Genomic DNA, 21,560 nt, shown 5'->3' with positions numbered 1-21,560 from the left:
CGAAGTGGCCGTGCGGTTAAAGGCGCTGCAGTCTGGAACCGCAAGACCGCTACGGTCGCAGGTTCAAATCCTGCCTCGGGCATGGATGTTTGTGATGTCCTTAGGTTAGTTAGGTTTAACTAGTTCTAAGTTCTAGGGGACTAATGACCTCAGCAGTTGAGTCCCATAGTGCTCAGAGCCATTTGTTCCAGGTGTTGTGGTGTGGGGAGGTATAATATTGCATGGGGGCACTGATCTCCCAATGTTTGAGCATGGTACTCTAACCGGTCAGCGTTATTGTAACACTGTACTGCTTCCCCATGTGTGTCCATCCAGGGGTTCATTCGGCCCTGACTCCATTTTTAAGGATGACAATGTGCGACCACATCTAACTGCACATGTGGAGGAACTTTTGAAACGAGAATTTGTTCAGCGAATGGACCGCCCTGCCCGTTCCCCCGACTTAAATCCCATCGAACACCTGTGGGATGCATTGGAGAGATGTACAGCAGCACGTCCACATGAACCAACGGCCATCCACCGGTTGTCACCAACGCTGGTGCACGAATGGTTCGTCATATCATAAATACTCCTTATCAACCTCCAGGCCAGCATGAGAGCACGTTGCTAAATATGCAGTGCCGCCCGTGGTGATCACACATCGTATTAAGAACCATCTCTCGCCTTTTACAATGTCCAGGAGACCATCACAATTTGCGATGCCTTCAGCGTAATTATCGTCTTTGAAGAAAAGTCTCATTTCTTTCAGTTACGTTACGTGCTGTACTGTAGCAGCTCTTTCTTTGTACGGTCCAGGTTTCATCGAGCTATGTTACTTGGCAGTGAGGCATCACGCAAAAATTACTTTCATCCGTAAGTTTTGCACACCAGTGTACTTCCCGATAAAGGATATACGAGGGTTGGAACTTAAATAGTGGCAACTATTTATTCACAACCGATATAAAAGAGTTACATGTTTGCACCTGTTACTGTCCTTCAAAGTAGTCACCAGCGTTGTGTACACCCGTTGCCAGCGATGTGGAAGGTGTAGTATACCGTTAGCAGAGCCTATTCTGTTGATGGTGCGAATGGTGCGGTCTACTGCCTGTCGAATCTTACGCCGTATCGAAACACTGGATGAGACAGGGGCCATATCGTTCGAGCCAAAACTGAAACGCCAATCCAACGAATGGCGTCATTATGGGTCGCCACGAAAGTCGAAAGTGCGTCAGAGCCCCAGGATGATGAAAGTTATGGTGATTCTCGTGTACGACTGTGATAGTGTTATCCTAACTCATTACGTTCCTCCACGGCAGACCGCCAATGCACAGTATTACTGTTCGTTTTTGGAGCATCACCTGCGACCAGCTTTGCGAAAGAAGCGACGACACCTTCTGCGCAACCCACCCATCATTTTTCACGACAATGCGCGGGCGCATATAGCGCAAGCTGTGGCTGCTCTGTTCGGTCGATGGCACTGAGAAGTACTGTACCATCCACCATACTCCCCGGACTTAAGTCTTTGTGACTTTGATTTGATTCCGAATATGAAGGAACCACTTCGTGGCATTCGCTTCAGAACTGTTCCAGAGATTCGACAGGCTGCATTCGCACCATCAGCAGAACAGGCTCTGCTAACGGTATACTACCCTTCCACATCGCTGGCAACGGGTTCTACACAACGCTGGTGACTACTTTGAAAGACAGCAACAGGTGCAAACATGCAACTCTTTTGTATCGGTTGTGAATAAATAGTTACCACTATTTAAGTTCCAACCGTCGTACACTGGCCTGGGGCCATTACTGCATCAAAACTTATTATTGTAAACAGTGTACATAGCTTACTGGTTTATACTGTCAATAATGAAACTTCCTGGCAGCACTACCTACCGGTAGAGCACTTGCCCGCTAAAGGCAAAGGTCCCGAGTTCGAGTCTCGGTCCAGCACACAGTTTTTATCTGCCAGGAAGTTTCGTATCAGCGAACACTCCGCTGTAGAGTAAAAAATTTCACCCTAGAAAATGAATAATGTTACTAGTGAAAAAATATGATGGTTAAAAAGGCTTCAAATTACGGTAAAAATGTAAATAACTGAATGTTGTAAATACCTATAAAAATGTAAATGCATGAAGAACATCTTATTTAAAAGCACTGTATGAGAAAATACTTTTCTTATAATAAATTTTATATGTAACGAAATTTTTATATTTGAGTTGCGTTTATTTTCAGACAAAACCGGGACTCGTCTCTAAATATGCAACAATAGCCGCCATGCTGACATTCTGTGGTGCTTCAGACGTCGTCGCACCGCCTGTGTCGATACTTGTCTTGCTCGAAATAAACCCATTTCCTGACTCAAAATACGTGACATGACTGTACGACTCTGTACGCTCGAGCTGCCACAAGTCGTGTGGAGCCTTTGCGATTCTGTACAGCTTTGAGTATGGTCCTCCTAAACCCATCGATTCAATATTGCTATGACAGCTATGGGATCCGATCCAACGCGAGCAGCAATTTCGCGAAATAATAAACTGTAGTCTTGACAGGCAAAAATGTTGTCATTGTCAAATTCAGACGCTCTTCTGATACACATTTGTCCTCCTACTCGAGGCGTTATGCGATCTGCTCACAAACAACCCACACTGAAAGGCGACTTCGGAAAGAGAAACCCATTGCATTGACTCTCCTTATATGCAGAACGTAGATTGTGTTACTTAAGAAATTGCATATGCACGAATTTAGTAGCTGTGCGCTATGTTCGAGATCTGTCTTTCAACAAGAGAACGCAAGACCGCATATTGTTCGCGCTGTTCTGAGTTACCTCGATCAAGTGTTGTCGAAAGACTGGCACACCACAAATCGCCAAACCTACGATTGGCGAAGCAGCGTGGAAGGACGTATCGTTATCTGTCATCCAAGCTCAGATCGACGTGGTACTCAGTCAGGTTATAGTCATAGTTGCTGCCAGAGGAGTCAGCTGTATGTACTATTCGTAAATTTCACACCCTGCATACCCAGATAACCCACAAATTTTATCACGTGCTCTACTACACTGTATTCGCACAATAAGTAAAATTCTGATATTTCGTAACCTTCGTAGTGATGCAATTTAAATGGCTAGCAGTGTAAATAGCATCGAATTAGCGGCTGAAATCTACGTCGCTCCGAGTGTCTCCTAAAGTTGATTCACAGCTTCCGACAGTTAGCAGGTTTGATTGATTGACTGACGCGGCTCTGTGAGAGCGCGATCACAAGAGGCAGAGACCAGAGAGCGCAATACTCGGCTGCAGTGACACGCGCGGTGGGCAGACGTCGACCGCCAATAGGGGTGATGCGGATGGGATGGGGGTGGGGGAAGCGACAGGGCGCATGCGCCCCCGAACGGCGTCCCTCCATAGACGCCTGGGAGCCGAGACCCGCTGAGCAGCGGCACTTCGTTGCTGGCAGCGTCCTCGTAAACAACGCCAGACGCCTAACACCAAGCCGACGCCAGCTAGCCCCTCCGACACAGGTGCCGTAAACGCTCTGCACTTGCGTTCGCTATCTGTCAGCAATGATATCATCCCATATCCAGAAACGTTCGTTAGATTTTCGACGCATATGGCAGTTACGGACCACAGTAAAATACTGTTTCGTTTCTATCTAGGTGATTACTGGATTCTAGGAACACTGTAGATGTTTTCTGTAATAAGTCTAACTATCATTCGCTGGCAGATAGGAACATTGGCGCTATATGCACTGACGTCCGCTTTTCGTCAATTTATTTTAAATTCGTCTTTCTTAGACGCATCTCTAATTTTATTCGTAATCCATCATTAACTTAGCATAATATGTACTTAATGCTCACAACGTTCTGTTACTTAAAAAAGCTGTGTTACATATAGCTGATAGCATATTTTTGTTGAATTTAAAGCCGCGACGCATGTTATGTATATGGAATTTCATGTTTTTGCCATTTTTTTTCAGTAACTCCGTTCTCTTGTTCTGAAAAGTGCCACTGGTTTTTTGTTTGAATCTTTCCTCATTTTTTCTTTAACATTCTTATGGCAAGCACACATTTATAGAGGTCTCTGAATGAGTGCAAAGGAACATTCACATCCTGCTGATGCTATATTTATCTGTGTATCTAACATGATTCCAACACAAATTACTGTATATGTAACATATATATGTATATATTTCCTGAGTGTAATATTTTTCTATCGCAACGAGGAGAGTATACGGTCGTTTCTTAAATTGATAGTGCAGACTTTTGCCATTACATAACATACAGGCTTAAACTACTATGGCGACACTGTGTTACAGCTTAGTTGCATAGCGAAGTCAGTTTCTGCTACATTTTTTTTTTTTTTTTTTTTTTTTGTGACACGGAACGATTAAACACCAGAGGCAGCGTGAGATTTTCTGATTTCGATTTTTTCGTAATTTTACACATTCTTCAGTGAAAGAAATTAAATTGTAACGATAGCATAAATCTGACAGTAATGTATTTTATAAATTTAGTTATATTATCCTACGCGCCATAGCGAGTTATTCTCTAAAGTATACACCAAAGACGGAAGTTATTGCGTTCTTTAGCTTCTGATTAAGAAAAAAAAATTTTTTAGTTATTTCGGCTTATATTTCTTGTGGGTGAAAGCCGCGAAGCAGTGAGATCTACGCGGCGGCCGAAAGGCTGCGCAGCTTTAAAATACCACCTGTAGGCATCGGAATTGCGACACGTGGGCGAAGCACAACCTCTTTGACGTCGTCTAGTTAATAGGCATCACCGTAAAGCGCTACCACATTTATACAGATTACCATATTATGTAAGGCGTTTAATAGGTTGTACCACACACACTGTGATGAAAATAATGGTTATATCTCAAATATCCTTCTATACGTTATAAATATTGATATTCCTTTCGCACTTTGCCGGAAAGTCTCAAGCGATTCATAAAATAATGCTCAACGTTCTTCGTATCCGTATAAATGTTCGAGAGGCATCAACGACTTTTGAAGTAAATCTATGCTACGATTTGCTTCCAAAATAGTAGCTATGATAAGGCAAATTCTTTAACGTAACAATTTCATATATCTGACGAGAAATTTTGCATTAAAAATACGCATAAAATTTGGTTTTCCTGTTCTTCTTACGATGGACTGATTGAGGAATATTTCGAACGTTGATGTCTTTCTCTTTGGGGAATCTGACAGGCGTAAATTGGTATCCATGCCCACGTACATCAGAATTTCTGGTAACTGCGCTTAAGTTCGTATACAACATGTGATTCGTAAAATATTTACATTGTCAAATCGTTAGATGTTCGTTAAATATAAGCGAGTGAGGTGGCACAAAAGCCCCACGGAATTCGCATTCGAAAGGACGGCTGTTCAAATCCCAGTCCAGCCAGTCTGATTTTGGTTTTCCGTGTTTCCCTGAGACTTACGGATCATTTCCCCTATCACCCTTATTCCATCAGAGCTTCTGCTCTGCGTCTATTAATTTCGTCGTCGACGGGACGTTAAACCTTAATCTTCAGCTTTTTTCAGAATTTGCGTCCAGGTGTTCACGAATTTTTGTAATAGAGATTGGTTGTCAGCGCATTTAATGTGTGGAGATCATCATCAAGGTATACCAAGAGAAGCAGAAATGGATGTAGAAACGTTTGCGGATAGATGTTAGGTCAATACCGCAGAAAGAATTTACGATACAGAGTATTGTCTGCTCATATTCGAAATAATAATGTTACCAGTTCTCGTAACACTGAAATAATACCGCATGCCTACACTACTCAAAATGACTTGAGGAAAATACACCCAGATGGATTTCGGCATAACTCCTAGAAGATCTGATTGGTGCAGACATTGATATTAATTCATAGCCTCCTAAGGTAAGTACATAATTAAGCAGTTGTGTTCTATTTAGCTAACACATTTTCCCAATCAGAATAGCATAAATGATGGGGTGATGCGTTTTTCAGTTCACCTGAAGATCAACAGAAAGAAAATTGACAGAGACTCAAATTGTGGGCCTTTGCCTTTCGCTGGCAAGAGCTCTACCAACTGAGCTACCCAAGCACGACTCACGACCCCTCCTCACAGTTGTACTTCCGCCAGTACTCATCTCCTACCTTCAAAACTTAAAACTTCACAGAAGATCTCCTGCGAAATTAGCACTCCTGGGAGAAAGGATATTGCGGAGACATGGCTTAGCCTCAGGCAGGAAGACGTTTCCAGAATGAATTTTTCGCAGGAGAGGTTCTGTAAAGATGGAAGATTGGAGATTAGGAACTCGCGGAAGTGAAGCTGTGAAGACGGGTCTTGATTCGTGCTTGAGTAACTAAGTCGGTTGCGCACTTGCCCACGAAAGACAAAGGTACCGAGTTCGAGCGTCGGTCCAGCACAAGTTTTAATCTGCCAGGGAGTTTAAACAAAATACCTTTACTGTTACAGGCAAACAAAAAATTTAAGCAAGAGTAGGGAGTCTGTTCTAAAGTGGACGTCTTTACACATTTGAGAGAGAGCAGTGCTAGAAAATGCACTAATGAACCAAAAGAACTACTGCCCACTATAGTGTTGAATACCGCCTGCTGCCGTTGCGAGCACGTGACGCAGTAAAGAAACTACAGGGTGGTTATAGTTAAACCTCTGCTACTGGAGAGGGCTCCCATGAAAACCGAATGATCGTAGGACAATGAAACTTTGTGGAAACATTTGTAAAGATATGCGGAAGAGAAATAACCAATAAAAGATTGAAAGAAACACATTTTAATTTCTACATAGGAGGGTGACATTTGTTAATTTCGTACCATATTTACGTACCAGGTCACAAACGTTGATTAATGTGACGACCATGTGCATCCACGATAACCTGGACGGGTACCAGAGATACCATTTCACAACTTTTCACAGTACCTTTCGAACGGTGGACCATGGAATATATAGCTGTAGTGACACAGCCGGCCGGAGTGGCCGTGCGGTTCTAGGCGCTACAGTCTGGAACCGAGCGCCCGCTACGGTCGCAGGTTCGAATCCTGCCTCGGGCATGGATGTGTGTGATGTCCTTAGGTTTAAGTAGTTCTAAGTTCTAGGCGACTGATGACCTCAGAAGTTAAGTCGCATAGTGCTCAGAGCCATTGGAACCATTTGTTGTGACACAACTCGCGCGGCCCCTCCCGCCGGAGGTTCGAGTCCTCCGTCAGGCATGGGTGTGTGTGTTGTTCTTAGCATAAGTTAGTTTAAGTAGTGTGAAGTCTAGGGACCGATACCTAAGCAGTTTGGTCCCTTAGGAATTCACACACATTTGACAATTGACATAGCTCGTGCACTGCTTGGAGATTGCCCACTGCGTCCAGCATTCTCAGCCATGGCAACAGTAACTTCTTAAACAATTTGTGGCGCAATTGGCCGTAGGTCTCTCCCAGGAGCAATTCCCAAATTGCCAGTTAATTCGAACTTCCGATTCGCATTGTTCAAGTCCGATGCGGGAAAACGACCTGTCTGTATTCGTTTAATGCGTCGGATACTCACGAAGAGCAACAGCACTGTTGCTATTGTTTTGAAGAAACAGCACTACGAGTAGAGCTCTGGTCACCTTGTCCATACCCTTGTTGACTGTCTACAATTTCAAAAAATGGTTCAAATGGCTCTGAGCACTATGGGACTTAACATCTGAGGTCATGAGTTCCCTAGAACTTGGAACTACTTAAACCGCCGGCCGAGGTGGCCGAGCAGCTCTAGACGCTAAAGTCTAGAACAGCGCGACCACTACGGTCGCAGGTTCGAATCCTGCCTCGGGCATGGATGTTTGTGATGTCCTTAGGTTAGTTAGGTTTAAGTAGTTCTAAGTTCTAGGGCACTGATGACCTCAGGAGTTAAGTCCCATAGCACTCAGAGCCATTTTGAACTACTTAAACCTAACTAACCTAAGGACATCACACATATCCATGCCCGAGGCAGGATTCGAACCTGCGACCGAAGCGGTCGCGCGGTTCCAGACTGAAGGGCCTAGACCCGCTCGGCCACAGCGGCCGGCAACTGTCTGCAACTGTAAAGCATACTGATGTTTGTGTTTGAACCCTACGTCGTCCACCAATACCGGTCCCTAACGTCACGTAATGACACTAGCACTGCTAACAACGCAAGTTTTCCAGTGCACAGTCTGAAATCATTCTTATTAAGTTGGGCGACCATACGGTAAGTAGTTTTCATCTCAAGTAGCGGGAATTTAATTCTAACCACCCTATACATGAACGGCGAAGAGATGAACTGGCAATCGTTCTAGAGACAGCTGCAAATGGAGAAATCCTGTGACATTAACGACTTTGGCTATGGCCTGCGAACGAGCGTATCAGGAATCGTGAAGTTGGGTGGTTATTCACAACAAGTGTTGCAATCATCTATGAAAAGTGGTCGAAGGACGTCGAAACCACGAGTAGATGACAGTGTGTTGGACGTGCATGCCTCATAACGATACGTCTGTCGAAGCCGAGCCTGCTCTGCGAAGGCTTCTGTGGCTGATTGGACGACAGAGTACACACCTGACTCACTCACAAGTGATGGAGAGCACCGTTTAGCGCATATAGCTGAACATGGGCTTCGAAGCAGACAATCCATACGTGTTCCCATCCTGATTCAATGACATCGTAAATTACGATTGCAATGAATACGTGATCACTTACGTTTTGTTAACCCAAATCGATGGCAGTGTCCGGATACGCCGTCATCCAGGCAAACAGCTGCTCGAAGCATGCACGGCCGTATAGACACAGGTCGATGGGTGGAATATTAAGCTGTGGGGGAGGTTCTCCTAAGCTTCCATACGACCCGTGGTAGTAATCGAAATCATCATGGCAGCTGTCGACTACGTGAACGTTATTGCGGACAACTTGCATCCCTTCGTGCTTGACGCAGTGGTTAGACACTGGACTCGCATTCGGGAGGACGACGGTTCAATCCCGCGTCCGGCCATCCTGATTTAGGCTTTCTGTGATTTCCCTAAATCACTCCAGGCAAATGCCGGGATGGTTCCTCTGAAAGGGCACGGCTGACTTCCTTCCCCGTCCTTCCCTAATCCGATGAGACCGATGACCACGCTGTCTGGTCTCCTTCCCCAAACCAACCAACCAACCTTCGTGCTTGAGTCTTCGCCGACGGCGATGGCATCTTCAAATTGTTCAAATGGCTCTGAGCACTATGGGACTCAACTGCCGTGGTCATAAGTCCCCTAGAACTTAGAACTACTTAAACCTAACTAACCTAAGGACATCACACACATCCATGCCCGAGGCAGGATTCGAACCTGCGACTTTAGCGTCTAGAGCTGCTCGGCCACCTCGGCCGGCGGTTTAAGTAGTTCCAAGTTCTAGGGAACTCATGACCTCAGATGTTAAGTCCCATAGTGCTCAGAGCCATTTGAACCATTTTTTGAAATTGTAGACAGTCAACAAGGGTATGGACAAGGTGACCAGAGCTCTACTCGTAGCAGTCTTGAAAGACGAACCCATAGACGAAATTTTACCAGCAAGGATGTTCAGCAGACTGGAGAAACCTATCTCGATACTACACAGCTGATAAATTACCCTCGCTAGCGATGAGACGTATCCGATATCTGTATATGATACCAGTCCAAACACGAATGATATACCTCCCTGCTGAGCTCCAGGACTATATTGGTACTTAGCCGCCTCATATTCCTCTAGAACTATCAGGTGTTCTTCACTCGTCGTTTCAGAGATCCTGACGGGTTCCGGTCTTTGCGTTCCTTACATAATATGTGGTTCAAAATATAATTTAAAATTTTCCCTCACTTGCCAAAATAACGGGTATTACAGATACGTACATACGAAACGTTTATTAGACATCATAATTTGCGTTCCTTATATAGGATTTTGTTCAAAATTCAATTTTAAATATTCTCTCAGTTTCCAAAAAAGCGGGCGCTACAAATAAGCACATATATCACATTCATTAAGCACCATGGTTTAGATTCTTTGTATGGGATTTTGCTCAAAATACAGTTTTAAATTTTCTCTCAAGTGCACAGCTGCTCGAAATAAAGGATTTTATTTGTTTTACAAATTATCTTCTGCTGTTTTTGGTATATTTTGGCATACATCCTGAGAAAAAGCAACCTCAGTCTCATTAGTGATTCAAGATCATGGATGATGTGTAATAATGCTATCGCTTTCACAATATGCACTGCATTTTCTACATTGGTTTCGACAGGTTTTTGCAAAATTCATAATTTAACCTCTATGGAACGACATGAACATTCTACGATCATTCTTGACAGAGAACTTATAGTCTTTTAGGAAAAGAGATCATTAAATATTTCTTTAGAGTAAATTCTACATACCCTAAAAAACATATGGTCACTTGATACACGATCCTGGCAAAAAATATATTTCAGATATTTTTAGTCATCCCATTTTTATCGTATGTCGGAAGGTGAATCCATCAAAAACACCTGCGTCGCTCCCCTTGGCTTAGGAGCCTAAATTCACCATAACAAACCCATAATTTGCATCAGTGACAACTAATAATCAAACCGAAAGGGATTTATGGCAATAATAAATGGAACCAGATTTACTTGGATTTTTAATGCGATTGTGTTTTCCATCGATACTGCCAAGACATTTAGGGAATTGCCATTTGTCCCAAAAGCATTGCGCTATTTTTTAACGTCATCCTCTGTTGACACCGGCAAGTAATGCGTTAACGATGTTGTCCATAGACTTTTACAAAGTTCTAAAACGATTGCGTAAATAGCCATTCTTCTTAAATCCTGAAATAAAGAGCGAGTTGGCGAAACTGTATAGTTTGAATCAAATTACAGACTAGGGACCGATGACCGTTGCAGTCTGGTCCCTTTAATCACACAAACCAACCAAATTACAGACTTGGTTTTACAGTGTCCATATACAGGGTGGTATATTGATCGTGACCGGGCCAAAAATCTCACAAAATAAGCGTCAAACTAAAAAACTACAAAGAATGAAACTTGTTTAGCTTGAAGGGGGGAACCAGATAGCGCTATGGTTGGCCCGCTAGATGGCGCTGCCTTAGGTCAAACGTATATCAACTGCGTTTTTTTAAATAGGAACCAACATTTTTATTACATATTCGTGTAGTACGTAAAGAAATATGAATGTTTTAGTTGGACCACTTTTTTCGCTTTGTGATAGTTGGCGCTGTAATAGTCACAAACATATGATTCACAATTTTTGACGAACAGTTGATAACAGGTAGGTTTTTTAAATTAAAATACAGAATGTAGGGACGTTTGAACATTTTATTTCGGTTGTTCTAATGTGATACATGTACCTTTGTCAATTTACCATCCCTGAGAACGCATGCTGTTACAGCGTGATTACCTGTAAATACCACATTAATGCAATAAATGCCCAGAATGATGTCCGTCAACCTCAATGCATTTGGCAATACGTGTAACGACATTCCTCTCAACAGCGAGTAGTTCGCCTTCCGTAATGTTCGCACATGCACTGACAATGCGCTGACGCATGTTGTCAGGTGTTGTCGGTGGATCATTATAGTAAATATCCTTCAACTTTCCCCACAGAAAGAAATCCGGGGATGTCAGATCGGGTGAACGTGCGGATGGTATGGTGCTTCGACGACCAATCCACGTGTCATGAAATATGCTATTCAACACCGCTTCAACCACACGCGAACTATGTGCCGGACATCCATCATATTGGAAGTACATAGCCATTCTGTCATGCAGTGAAACATCTTGTAGTAACATCGGTAGAACATTACGTAGGAAACCAGCATACATAGCACCATTTAGATTGCCATCGATAAAATGGGGCCCCGATATCCTTCCTCCAATAATGCTGCACCATACATTAACCCGCCAAGGTCGCTGTTGTTCCACCTGTCGCAGCCATCGTGGATTTTCCGTTGCCCAACAGTGCATATTATGCCGGTTTACGTTACCGCTGTTGGTGAATGACGCTTCGTCGCTAAATAGAACGCGTCCAAAAAATCTGTCATCGTCCCGTAATTTCTCTTGTGCCCAGTGGCAGAACTGAACATGACGTTCAAAGTCGTCGCCATGCAATTCCTGGTGCATAGAAATATGGTACGGGTGCAGTCGATGTTGATGTAGCATTCTCAACACCGACGTTTTTGAGATTCCCGATTCTCGCTCAATTTGTCTGCTAGTGATGTGCGGATTAGCCGCTATGGCAGCTAAAACACCTACTTGGGCATCATTATTTGTTGCAGGTCGTGGTTGACGTTTCACATGTGGCTGAGCACTTCCTGTTTCCTTAAATAACGTAGCAATCCGGAGAACGGTCCGGACGCTTGGATGATGTCGTCCAGGATACCGAGCAGAATACATAGCACACGCCCGTTGGGCATTTTGGTCACAATAGCCATACATCAACACGATATTGACCTTTTCCGCAATTGGTAAACGGTCCATTTTAACACGGGTAATGTATCACGAAGCAAATACCGTCCGCACTGGCGGAATGTTACGCGATACCACGTACTTATTCGTTTGTGACTATTACAGCGCTATCTATCACAAAGCGAAAAAAGTGGTCGAACTAAAACATTCATATTTCTTTACGTACTACACGAATATGTAATAAAAAATGGGGGTTCCTATTTAAAAAAAACGCAATTGATATCCGTTTGACCTATGGCAGCGCCATCTAGTTGGCCAACCATAGCGCCATCTGGTTTCCCCCTGCAAGCTAGACGAGTTTCGTTCTTTGTAATTTTTTTGTTTGATGCTTATTTCGTGAGATATTTCGCCCGGTCACTATCAATGGACGACCCTGTATAATGAAACGTTGTTGGTAACTTGCGAGCGTACTTCTTGGGTAGCAATATTCAACAATTCAGTTCTTCATACAGATGGTGAAATTCTCCGTTAATATTGGAAATTTGTGGTAAGGTCTTATGTGTCCAAACTGCCGGGGTAATAACGAACTGCAGATTAAAACTAAAGAGTTTGCAAAAACGTGGGAAATGAAGGATATGAGACCTCGATAAGCTGAAAGAACTGCTTAATTAAACTTTATTAACTTACGCTAAGGACGACACACACACCCATGCCCGACGGAGGACTCGAACCTCCGACGGGGGGAGCCCCTCGGACCGTGACCAAACGCCTTAGACCGCGCGGCTCCGTTAATATGCCTTTCCATATATACAACTTAAGCTACTAGTATCATCCCTTTGTCGTAGACGATGTTTCTTCAGTATTTTAATTTTAATATACACGTCATTAAAAACGTCCTTCATCTGTCCATAATGAACGTACCTGTGCTGACTGGACCGGCGTGCTGATGGCGGAATAACGCGCCTATTTCCACGAACTCTTCTCGGCTGAGCTGCTTAGGTAGCGCAATCGGCGCCAGCACGCTCAAATAAAATACTTCAACTTCTGTTTCCTACATTCTGCTGTGAGATATGTCTCTTCGTTCAGTTTTAAAAACAATTCCGGTGTTTTAGTTGCATTTCATACGCAACAATGTATGACCCAAACTGATCCAAACGAAGGAAGCCAGTGACAACATTTCTCACTGTAAAACCTTCAAATTTTATGCGATAGCCTACTTAGCAATTAAGGAGCAGTTTTGAAAAAAAAGACACTTTATCATCAAGCTGCAATGTAAAACTATAAGATGCGAAAAATATTAATTTTATGAACCAATTAGTTTCCTCAGAATCGAATGAGAAGTAATGTATAATGGCGAAAACGCATAAACCGAAATAAGTATTTAATTTTTTAAAGTAAAAGGAGAATCTCTACCGAAAAACTAACAACAGCGGATAATATAGCTCTGCCTCATTAATATACAGTATGTTTTACAGCAGGAAAGTCGGAAGACCCATTTCTCACGTGTAATGGGATCGGCCGCGCTGCGCAGGTAGGACAGAGTAGCCGCATCACACAGCTTTGTATTGGATCGCTCGCCTACACTCGGAGTCCCGCGCTGCGCTGCGTATGCATCTGACCGCTCACGAAGGGAGAGGTGGAAATGCTGTGATCCGATTACTCTGTGCTACGTGCGCAGCCCACCCGCGAGGCGGCTGATGAAAATGCATGAGAAAAGTTTGTTTTCCAAACAACTTTCTGGAGAGGGCAGCCACAGCTCAGACAGATTGTGAATAGCAATAACAGCAGTCAATATCTATTCAGATTAGCATAAAAATTGTATCTGTTAAAAGACAAGAATGATGAAGCCCTTCCGAAAGCCGCATGGTTGTATGAAAGAACATTATTAGCACTACCGGTTTCACGTCAGTATAGACGCATCTTTAGGTTTATAATGGTTACATTTCCATACTCTAGATGAACAGTTAAGGAGTCCCCGCTTTTAGGAATCTGTCCACGTTAAGAATCAAACCGCACTGGTAGGTTGTCATAATGAAATTGAGTACACCCAAAAGATGCTTGTCAAAATATACAAAGTTCATTAAACAGTGATGCTTTGTATATTTTGAGAAGTATCTTTTGGGTGTTCTCAATTTTATTATGACAGCCCACCACTGTTGACTGACTCTTCATGTGGACAACTTCCCGAAAGCTGGAACTCCGTAATTCCCCATCTACAGCACAGAAATGTAACCTTATAAACCTAAAGATGAGTCTATACTCTTGTGAAACCAGTAGCTGCGAATAAAACACCTTCATACAGTTATGCGGAATTTAGAAACACATAATCATTCTTGACTTTTTAATTGTTATAATTTTTATGAAAATTTGAATGCTTATAAAGTGTTGACTGCTGTTATTCGCAATTAGTTTTGCGATCTTCATGCTATAAAGAATACTGTATTTAATGAAACAAAGCTACATCAACTCATGGAGTTAGTATTTTGGGCAGAGAGTCTCCTTTCGTTTTAAAAAATAAAAAAACTTCTTTCGCTTTTGTGCGTTTTCTTTACTATAAAATACTTCTCATTCTATTCTGAAGAAAGTAATCGGTCCAAAAAAATTATTTTTTGCACATCTCGTAGTTTGACATAACAGCTTGGTAACGAAGTGTCTATTTTTTGGATATTCGTCATAGTTACTGCGATATTGTTTTCTGACTAAACTTCGTAAAAAATTTGAAGGATTTACAGTGAAAAATGTGGTCGCTGGGTATTCTACTTTTGGTTCATTTTAGCTGCGACATTACCGATAGCATTAACTAACATATCAAAATAGTTTTTAAAGTTGTAACTAAGACCATCTCTATATCCACTATGGAGAAAAAAAGAAGTTGAAGTATTTTATTTGTTCGCGCTGCATGAGGGCGCCACTTGCATGTTCCTTGCAGCTCACAATCAGTTGATGGAAGTATATGCATTATTCCACATTCAGAACGCCCGCCCAGTCAGCACAGTGCTTTCATTACAGACAGACGAAGACATTTTCAATGAAAAACTCGCATTTCAAGTATCAAATAATGAAGAAACATTGTGCGTGACAAAGGAGTGAAAGTAATAATATGTAGTCTATTTGGAAAGGCCTACACACAGAGAATTTCACGATTTTTATGAATAATTGAAATGTCAACCTTTACTACTCATTGAGTAAGCTAGAATGCTATCTAAAACGTTTCATTATGTAGTGAATGCCATAAAACCTGTTCTGTAATTGAATTCAACTGATACGGTTCCGCCAACTCGCTTTTTCTTTCAGAATTTCAACAACGGCTGTTTCCACAACTGTTGTAGAAGTTTGTAAAGCTAGATGGATAACGCTGTTAACAAACCACATGTTCGAACCAACAGAAAATTACTTTAAAAAATAGCACAATGCTCTTGAAACAAGTGGCAGTTCTGTAATTGTCTTGGAAGTACTGATGGGAAACTCTTTCGCATTACAAAGCCCAGTAAATCCGGTTAGATGTATTATTGCTACACATTCTTCTTTTCTATAGAATTATTAACTCCAGTGATGCAAATATTAGGTTTTTTATGCTGAATGTAGGCTTCTGTGGCAAACAGAATGACGCAGGTGTTTTTGATTACTGCCCCTTCCGACACGCACTAGAAATGGGAACACTAAAAATATTTAATAAGAATATCTTCCAGCATAGGCTAGAAAGTGTCCATATGATCTCCTGGGGGATGCAAATTTACTCTAGTAATGAGGCCTTTTCCGGAAATGACAAAGACTGTAGGTGATGCTGCAGAGAGATACAACTACCGCTTATCTTGGGCAAGAATGGTGACAGAATGTTCTTTTGTTTATATAACATATGAATTTAGAATTTTGCTTAAGCCTATCGAAACCATTGTAAAAAATTCGGCATATATTACGAAAACTGTAACAGCATTCCTGATCCTGAATCAATAAATGCTGCTGAGGCTGCATTTTTCCAGGATGCGTACCGAAATATATCGAAAATAGCACAATGCAATTTACAAAATATATATCACGCTTCTTCACGAGCTGCTCTGTAAAATGAGAGAAAATTTTAAACTGTATTTCGATCAAACTCCTATACAATGAATACAAAATACGCTGCTTAATAACTTTGTTGTATGTGTGCATTTGTAGTACCAATTATTCTTGCAACTTCCTCCCATTCACGGTACGATATTAATATTTTTTATTTCTCATGTCCCACAATACATAACATTCTTGAACACCACTCATCCAACTGTAAGTTAACCGCAGACCGCGTACACTTCGCGGGAAAATATCAAACACACTGGTCAAGTCCTTTAGCCGTATCGCGCGGTATTCGATGACTCGCGTGTGTGCACTCACGTAGGACAATTCCATTCCTTTCATCTGTCTGATATTATTGTGCGGTCACCGCGCCGCACCGCTTTCGCAATAGCGCGCTCACGTAGGCAGATATTCCGTGTTTTGCGTCTCAGGATAGAGACTGAAAGTTCGAATAACTTTCTGTAATATCCGCTAATTCGTTTGTCGACATCCTATGCTGACGAAATTTCTTTTCGTAAAGCAATAATGTGCATATGGACCAAGTTTCAAATGACCCTTCGAAACGTGTTAACAGATTGACGATTGGGCAAAAGCCGCATTGTTCCAGTCGCAGTAAGAGTCGGCAACCCTACGGAAGTGCTCTGGCAAGGAAATTATTTCTAACGGCTATATCTGTGTGAAATTTTGGTTACAGGACCATTATGTGCTTTCTAATGTACTAGTGTGTGTCGCTTTTCTACTAGACTCTTTAAATGTGCTCTATATGCCAAATGCCCTTGCAGAAGCCAAACGCAATGCAAATATCTTAACTATAAATGCAAGTGAGAACTTTCAATAAAATGCTCAAAGCAATATGAATGAGTACAAAACGCACAGAGTAGAAAAAGAAGTTGATCACATTTCATTACTGCGCGTTCTCTATCATCAGCACTGAACGCCACATCAGTGACACTCTTATAGCTGTCCAAAGGTTCACCAACACCGTAGCCAACGTTCTTTCATGCATAACGAAGCGTTTATCTCTATACTTCCACGGATAAATGATGATCAACAACAAAACGCATTTTCATGAGAAAGAAACTGTCATTTAATTTTGATTGTATGTTCCTGGAATGTAGTTTCAGCAGGTATGTTACTCTCTTGGCATTTATTTTATATTTTCTGAAGAAATACACGTCCAGAGCTTGTGCATGGTTTGTAGGTGTAGGTAGAATGATCTTTCAAATGGTTCAAATGGCTCTGAGCACTATGGGACTTAACATCTGTGGTCATCAGTCCCCTAGAACTTAGAACTACTTAAACCTAACTAACCTAAGGACATCACACACATCCATGCCCGAGGCAGGATTCGAACCTGCGACCGTAGCAGTCGCGCGGTTCCGGACTGAGCGCCTAGAACCGCGAGACCACCGCGGCCGGCAAATGATCTTTAAAACTACATCTTTTCCTCCAGAGTCTTTCAGTATACTTGTTCGTCCTTATGTCCAGACCCGGATTCACAGAGTACTAATGACTTTGCTACCACATGTTGATTCAAAACTGACCAAAAAATCGTCCTTAGATGTTCTTTCGTCACCTTCCTGCTCACATTCAGAGGGCACCCCTTTTCTATTTCATTTTACACACGATCGTCGAGACACTGTTCCTCATGAATAGCGTTCTTTCGGAAAAAAGCTCGTAGTTGGACTGACTCACCGTAGTTCCGTAAAGAACCCGTCTTGATGTTTTCTGTCGTGATATGCGCATTGACTTCTTCGTTGTTCTTACATTATTGTGCCTGGAGGATAGTTGCATGGTGTGATGTTATCTTATACTAAAATCCCAGTGACGGTGTAAAGTTTGTACACCCGAAATTTCTGGCTACGTCAAATGCCCTATGATGTAAATGCCAATAATGAACGGAAGAGTCGCATTCACGCGCTGCATCAAAGTTCGCCATTTCACTCTGCTTGATGATATTGAAATGCAGAGTACTATTTCGTTTGAATTCGGTACTGCCTTCTCTTCTCTTTGCCACGTAGTCCAGACGCTTTTAATATTGCTTTTAGCCTTTAGTTCAGGGGACCTTTTCAGCAGTTTATGAAACCTCTGACGTGATAATGATCGCATATGTTCTCAGGTGTGTTGTCATCAAACACCGTGACAACGCTTTCTACTTCAAACTTCTTAGAAGGAGAAGGTTGTAATTCACTTTCACAGCTTCTATCGCTCATTCTCCAACTTGCCGTACCACTATCGCTAGCAGCGAGGTGTTCATCATTATCATCACTAACATCGGAATTAAGTACTAGCCTTACATCAGTATCCGTTTCTAACTGGCGATAATATTTTTGAACTATGATAGATACCAGAGAACATGTGAATTATTGATTTTATACACTAATACCGTCATTACGAAGGAGAGTTCGCCGTAACTTCATCTCAACCAATCGCAATACATTAGTACGGTAGATTACCAACCGCCAATACATTAGTACTGTAGATTACCAACCGCCAACCCATATGACGCTACACTACACAAATAACTTTAAAAAATTCAACTTCACATATACTGCACCATCTTTACTGTCTCGACTGCCATATTGGCAGGCAAAGATCGAATTCAGCATGACATACTCAGCCCCCTCTGACGGACTACTGCAGAGGTTTGCAGATAAACTAATATAATCTGTGCAGTAAGGAACCTTTAAATGATCCCTCACGGGATTTTGGTGCAAATGTGTTTGTCGAGCCCAAGTACTTTCCTTAGCGTTACCGATTTCGAGCGAAGGCTGATAATAATTTTACTGTATCTAGCTACCGCTTGAGAATGAGCCATCGCTTGGAATCGGTAGCGGTAAACAGAAAAAAAGGAACTCTGGTGGATTATTGTTATAAAAGTATGCATTTCATACAAAATGCTAGCTCCTTTACCCAGGTGGCTGTATGTAGCGACTTTTTTGACTGAAACCGTATTGAGACAGGATCAAAGAAACAAATAATGAGAATCATAGTTTAATCAGATGTAAGGCCCTAGTCGGATAAGATTTATTTAGAACGTCAGGGGAGAAAAGAGACTGTATTTATACAACTATCATGAAACAGTTACCTCCTATATTTAATAACACACTCTAATCTCTACTTCTGCTGACAGAGTCACTGGGTTGAAAGTCTGCTGCTAGATTTCTCCTCGAGATTATGCTAGACTTTTATCACGTTCGTGGGCGACTTTCGTTAGTGACACAGTCGACGCTAATAGATGATAGGTCCCGTCTGGGTCAACTGAAGCTGCGAAAATGAAGAACCTACTACTGCCAGCTCTCAGATTAAGAGTCTCATGTCGCCTGACACCATTAAAGTACCTATCCGCACATGGCAATTATATGCACAGTAAATATGCAGGTCCATTTTTATACGCTTGCAGCTCACTGTATTCACTTTCGCCAAACAAAATGCTAGACTTACAGAAGGTAGAATAATTCTCGGGCTCGCCCGCAGATAGCGTTGGTATCATGTGTGATTTTCATCTGCAGATTAATGCTGATTATACGGATTTTCAACGCAGTTACGTTGTATGTGATTCAGTCAAAAGTATAAACTGGAAACACGCCATTATTAAATTATATGCTTTCGTGTTTTATCGTGAACGAAAATTCTTTCTAAGTTGATTCTGATAGGAAACGGGGTATTGAATTCAACCATAGCCGTACTTCTCTTGGAGATGATTCATGCAAAGAACTTCCCAAAATCACAGATGGAAATAATAAAGAGCTGCACGATATGGCATTTGACGATTCGTAACTACGGGTGATTTTGAAAGAGTACCGTACATATTACATAAATATTTATTGTAACGAAATTTTGTTAGGGTGTGGGCAGAATTTATTGACTGCCGACAAAGGGCAAATGCGGAATGCTGTACACAAAACAGGATGTTTTTAAGTATTATCAGTAGTTTGCAAAGTGAAAACAGTTTATTGGACAAATTTTGAAAATTTGCGTTATGTATGGTTCTTCTTCGTTACGCCTTTACGTTATTATTCCCTGTGTTTCCAAATTTACATACTATTCGTTTCAGTACGTAAATGAGTTTACAGACCAACCGGAAATCTTTGAACTGAAAATACAATATGCTCTAGGGAACTCTGGCAACGTGTTAGTAGTTGTGGTATTGGGACAGGCCTAAATCAGTTAAACGTAATGGAAGTGCCCAGAGCTGTGGTTGCAAATATTGATAAGATCCGTCAGTGCCTTTACTGCATTGAAAGCGAAGGCCACGTACATGCAGCCACCTATTGCAGAACAACTGCGTAATCAGCTGTGTCACGAAGCCTGAGAGCAGCGAATATTTTTGTTCCTACTCAAATATTCTACCTTCCATGGAAACACTATTATGTTTAATTTTTAAGATGGTGGTAGGACAGTGCTAACTGAGTAAATAATTCGTTCGTAAATCATTGTATCTAATTTAAAAATTAACTGAGACTTCCTGACAGATCAAAACTATGTGTCGGACTGGGACTCGACTCTAGGACGTTTGCATTTCGTGGACGTGTGCTCTACCGACGGAGCTATCCAATCACAACTCGCGACCCGCCCTCACAGCTGTACTTCTGCAAGCATCTATCTCCAAACTTTCAAACTTCACAGAATTTCTTCTGCATACCTTGCGGGACTAGTAGCACTTCTGCGATTTTTCTCCGTTTTCGAAGATCTCTAATAGTCTGTTCACCATTGTGAAAGTTACGCTCACGTCACCACATTTGCTAATGGTATTTACAGTACCACTATAAAATCAGAAACTAATGGAACTTAGTCCACAAGTGATTAGAGAAAATGCAAATAAATAATTAAATGTACATGTTGTCTTTTTCTTTTTGAGCCATCCTCTGCCGTCGCAGTTTTATAATGAATATGGAAATTATTTCGTCTTTTTCGACAGTAAAATGTCTTACTTGGACCAAGTAAGACTTTCAAGAGCAGCAAAAGGAGCAGCTTCCAATTAAATATATTGGTCAATACAACAATGTAAGAAGCCTAAAACACATATTTGGTGATGCCGTCAAACGCTCTCACATGTATATCTGCACGTCGTCGCTCTGAAAAATAAGGGTTTGAATGTATTCCAATGAATACAGGTTCGGATAGTTTGTTTTCAAGGGCAATAAACGATCTGATATGTCAC

The 21,560-nt window shown here is 41.9% G+C and overlaps 1 long non-coding RNA gene across 1 annotated transcript in view; it reads left to right on the top strand.

The window, feature by feature from the left end:
* The first annotated feature begins 3,390 nt into the window (after nt 1–3,390).
* The window catches only part of LOC126249585 (uncharacterized), a 183,783-nt gene continuing 165,613 nt past the window's right edge, over nt 3,391–21,560 (top strand). Inside the window, exon 1 of the long non-coding RNA XR_007545618.1 lies at nt 3,391–3,490. This is a non-coding gene — a long non-coding RNA (uncharacterized LOC126249585). The remainder of the gene's footprint in view (nt 3,491–21,560) is intronic.

The sequence above is a fragment of the Schistocerca nitens genome, chromosome 3 (assembly GCF_023898315.1).
Source record: "Schistocerca nitens isolate TAMUIC-IGC-003100 chromosome 3, iqSchNite1.1, whole genome shotgun sequence".
Taxonomy (NCBI): domain Eukaryota; kingdom Metazoa; phylum Arthropoda; class Insecta; order Orthoptera; family Acrididae; genus Schistocerca; species Schistocerca nitens.
Note: the sequence above shows the minus strand (reverse complement) of the source record. Positions and strands in the feature narration are given on the sequence as shown.